The 5,052-nt window shown below is 35.4% G+C and overlaps 1 non-coding gene across 1 annotated transcript; it reads left to right on the top strand.

The window, feature by feature from the left end:
- Window positions 1-1,808: 1,808 nt before the first annotated feature.
- LOC121211720 (small nucleolar RNA R71) lies at window positions 1,809-1,915 on the top strand. The gene has a single exon (XR_005906938.1). It is a non-coding gene; the product is annotated as a small nucleolar RNA R71 (small nucleolar RNA).
- The last annotated feature ends 3,137 nt before the right edge of the window (window positions 1,916-5,052 follow it).

The following is a 5,052-nucleotide window of genomic DNA, read 5'->3' on the forward strand; positions in this document are numbered from 1 at the left end:
AAAATTTCTTAGATTGGCTTCCACCAGAACCATGTTTTCTTCACTTTCTTCATCCTCTAAAGGGTCAAACTGTAGGGCTTTCTCCAATAGATCTTCCTCAAAATTACTTTCCATAGAAATCAAGGTTTCTATCTTTTCCATAACTGAACACTCTTCTGTTGAATCGGGAAATTTCATCGCTTTAAGAATGTTAAAAGTTACCTGATCATCTTGAACTCGCATAGTGATTTCGCCTTTTTGGACATCAATTAACGTTGTTCTCGTGGCTAGGAAAGGTCTCCCAAGGATAATTGACACTTCCTTATTTGCTTCAAAATCTAGAATAATGAAATCAGTAGGAAAAATAAATTTATCGACTCTTACCAAAACATCCTCGATCTTTCCTTCAGGGTATGCTAAAGATTGATCCACTAGCTGGAGCTTCACAGTTGTAGGTCTTACTTCTCCTATCCCTAGCATCTTGAAAATAGACTTAGGCAGCAAGTTGATACTTACTCCTAAGTCACACAAAGCATTACCACAGTAAGATTCACCAATGTTACAAGGTATCGTAAAGCTTCCTGGATCCTTCAACTTCGGTGTCAGCTTGTTCTGCAGGAACACACTGCACTCTTTTGTCAAGGCAACAGTCTCATACTCACTCAGTCATTTCTTCTTGGATAGTACATCCTTCATAAACTTCACATAATTTGGCATTTGTTCTAAAGCCTCCACCAATGGAATATTGATGTGTAATTGCTTCATAACATCCAAAAACTTCTTGAATTGCACCTCCTATTTCTACTTGTGTTGCTACAATCTTTGCGGATATGGAGGTGTGAAACTTTTGGTTGAATCGGCCAACTCTTCTAAGTAGGTAAATCTGCATCCAAAGAAGATGTTAAAGTATCTGAATTCACTAAGTTAAGATTTACCTTGCCAGTCTTGGCAGATTCTGATTCCTTTGGTGTAAGAATTTCAACAGCTGGTTAATTCTCCTCAATGGGCTTATCTTCAACATCAATTAATAGGGGTTCCGAAATTTTACCACTTCACAATGCCACTACCTTGATATGTTCTTTACCTAAATTTCTTGGATTCTCAGTATCACTTGGCAAGGTTCCTTGCAATCTATTACGAAGCTCTGTAGCTAACTGACCCATTTGGTTTTCCAAATTTTTTAGTATGACTGCTTGGCTTTAGATCAAAGAGTCATTCTTTACCATGTATGCTTTCAACAAGTTCTCGAAACTATTTGATGCCTCAGCTTGAGGTGGTTTTGGAGCTTGCTGATTAAACCCTTGAGATTGGTTGGGTTTATGTTGCAAGAAGTTGTGGTTCGGTCCATTTCCTTGGTTACTCCAAGAAAAGTTAGGATGGTTACGCCATGAAGGATTGTAGAAGTTGGACTAGGGTCCTTATCCACTCCTATTTTGATATTGGTTCCCCACATAGTACACAGACTTGGGATTTGATGGACAATTCTCAAAAAAATGACCTTCCCCATAGTACACACAGGAAACTACTTCAAACGGACTTAGTGGCTAAGCTGCAAAATTATTAGCACTATTAGCGGTAATAGAGGAAATAGACGATACCTATGCTGATAACGAAGTGAGAGCATCAACTTCATGAACTCCAGCTATACGTCTTCCTGAAGCTATTTGATTTGTTAGCCATTGATAGTTGTTGCTCGCGATCTTCTCGATGATCTTATAGCCTCATTATAAGACTTAGACAAAATTGCACCATTCGCAGAAGCATCTGCCATCAATCTTGTATGTGCATTGAGACCATTATAGAATGTCTCCAACTGGATACAATGAGGAATCCCATGATGAGGACACTTATGAAGTAACTCTTTGAATCGCTCCCAAGCCTCATACAAAGACTTGTCATCTAATTGTTGGAAAGTTGTGATCCCATTCCTTAACTTAGCATTCTTGCTAGATAGGAAATACTTAACCAAAAATCTCTCTGCTAATTCTTGCCATGTAGATATGGAACTTGGTGGCAATGAATTGAGCCATGCTCGTGCTTGATCTCGCAGTGACTGCGGAAACAACTTGAACCTCAGTGCGTCTTTAGTCAAATCGACTATCTTGAATGAATCACTCACCTTTATAAATAATCGAAGGTGGAGATGTGGTTTTCCTATGGGCATACCACTAAATTGACCCACCGTTTGTAGCATTCGAAACATCACTAGTTTCAATTTGAATTGGGTTGCCTCAATATCTGGCCTTCTAATTCCTGGATTTAACTCATTGAAAAACGGCACAGCATATTGTTTGATGCATCAATCCCTATCACCGGCAATGAGGATGGGATTTTGTACATGATCAGTTTCATTACCTTGGTCTTGATTCTGATTCCCAAGGTCCATCTCAACTTGTCTTTGAGCTGTTCGTTCACGTCTTCTTTATCTGAAAGTTCGCTCAATTTCAAGGTCTACTGGGAGTAAATCGATAATCCGATCTATGCTTATAAACACCAGAGAAGAAAATAAAAAAATTAAAAAGAATAAGTTAGTATTGTTAGAAATAACCAAATTGAAAATAAATAATTTCACGAAGAATGACTATGGCAACAGTTGACAATCCTCGGCAACAACGCCAAAAACGTATAACGCTCGAGTTTGTGCAAGTGTACACAGTCATTATCAAGTAATAAGTAAGTATCGAGTTTTCGTCTCCACAGGGATTGTATTTGTGCTAAGTCACTTAATTTGTAAAATTATATTAACAATTTGATAAATAAAAACTATATAATTGAGAAGTGATGAAAAATTAAGTATATGAAACTAAATGCAATGATCCCTAATGCAATTTATCCTAAGTATGCAAACTATATGAATGAAATAGATTTTAGCAGAATTAACATAACAAACAACAATTATAACATAAATAAGCTAGGACAATTACTTTAATTAAACTCAAATTATTATCAACATACTTATCAATATTCGAAAAAACATTCCATGGCAGCTCTATCTTTCATAAGTTTGGAAACCACATTAGGTCATTTCGGAATCCTTTACTTAGTAAATACGCATTTTACTGATCCTTATTTACTAAGGGTTTCTTAGTATTCGTGCGAGGTAACAGGGATGTGTTAGGTTTCAAACAATTTAATCACACAAATCTAAAAACTATGCAGATAACAGAGCCTAGTTAGGGTTGTTATGCAACCTAAAATTTAACCGGGTTAGGATCTAAATTGATCATGCACATTTCAATTATGCGTCCATTAGCCGTCGTCTGGTTAGAATCACTTAGCTAATTCAGGTGCATTTCAATTACGTGGTTGTCTCCCAAGACTCTGACTGACGAGGGTTCCTTCGTTCCTTCACTTCGCTTATTTGCTGATGGATCTCCAAGGTGGCCGACTAAGGGTTCTTTAAGAGGCTAATTTGCTAAAAATCCTTATGGAAAGATGATGATAGGTGTGAGGGGGAAAGAAAGCTAAGAGAGTTAATAGAGGAGAGAATGATGAATGAGTGAGGGATGATGGATAAGTGAGAAATGGGGTCTTATTTATAGGTGAGGCAAGGGAGCTAGTTTGATAAAAATAGGAGTGTCCATCATTTGAAAATTCATCCAAGAGTGGCTAGCCATGATATGTGGGAGTGTGGCTGATTTTTTGCTTGATTTAATTGCCACAACATCATCTAGATCAAGACTCGGTCAATTGCAAATCTCCGGGTAAATCTCTGATTTCTTCAACTCTTCAAGGACCTTGTGTAATTAAACCCAAATTTTATTTATGAACATCCATATGCAGCTGAATTTTTGGTTGACTTGGTCCTCTATTTGGATGGTTTTGTAATCAACATAAAGCTCTCAGACCTGTCCGGCAATAGTAGATAATTTAGAGGACCAAAGAATATAATTTAGCCACTTTAATTAATCATTTACTTAATTAATTAAAACCCAATTTATGAATGAAATATATTAAAATAAATTATTTAATATAACTCTATATTTTATTATTTAATTTAATCATGCATGACCCACTTTTTAGCTTGAAAACATAATATGCTCAAATTAATATAAAAGAAGCCATTTTCTGCATGAAAACTATATAATAAAACATAAAATCACATTTTAATAATTTCTATGTCCCAGTTTCATATTTTTATATATACTTGGTTTTAACAACAAATTTAAGTAAAAATGTGACAAATTATATAGGAAAAATCCTATATATTTTTCAGCTTACAGTTGTTGAAGCAACTATGATCAGACTGCTTTTAATTATTATCGTTTAACATATAAATGTAACTAAAATAATACACAATTAATTTTTGGTCTTATACAAGCTCACGAAAGCTCTTTCACTAGCCTAAGATCGAAATAAAACAAATTGTAAAAATTTTGAAGTTTTGGGTTGACGTTGTGGCGTTAGGGGTTCTTCTCCGTGACGCAACCCTCTGTTCAGTGCTCGTCTTGACCTCGAGCAACGATGTCACCACTTAGAATTTTGCTTTGTTCCTCGTTGCGACATCAGAGATTCCACGTCGCAACATGGCTCACTATTTTAAAAAATGACCATTTTGAAACAAGTTCAAAAGACTTGTGTTAACTTGTATAATCCCAATCACAACCAAACAACACTTTTACAATAGTATATAAGGTAGAACATACCAAAACAATACTTTGAAATGATATTAAGCAACTAAGTTCCAAGTTTGACCATTTTTTTATACAAAACTGACTTAAACCCTAGGTACTTGCCATTTACAATCGAAAGTGGTACATTACAAACTTTGTTGAGTTAGAAACAATCATCTGGATGGTTGCTTCAATTCCTGAGGATTCGAGAATCATCTGAACCTATACGCGGAGAAAACAAACCGTACCCTGAGCTATAGGCTTAGTGGTACATTTATAAATCATAGCTTAAAACATAAGTAGTAAAACATTTCAATTCCATACATGTATATTTATATACATATAACACTATACTAACTTTCAATTTGGTTACCCTACTTTAACTTATACGTAAGTATGCATAAAACTAAATCTTTATTCAATCCAATCCAATTACAACATTAAGCATTCAATATAAATA

Source organism: Gossypium hirsutum, chromosome A12 (genome assembly GCF_007990345.1).
Source record: "Gossypium hirsutum isolate 1008001.06 chromosome A12, Gossypium_hirsutum_v2.1, whole genome shotgun sequence".
Classification (NCBI taxonomy): Eukaryota; Viridiplantae; Streptophyta; class Magnoliopsida; order Malvales; family Malvaceae; genus Gossypium; species Gossypium hirsutum.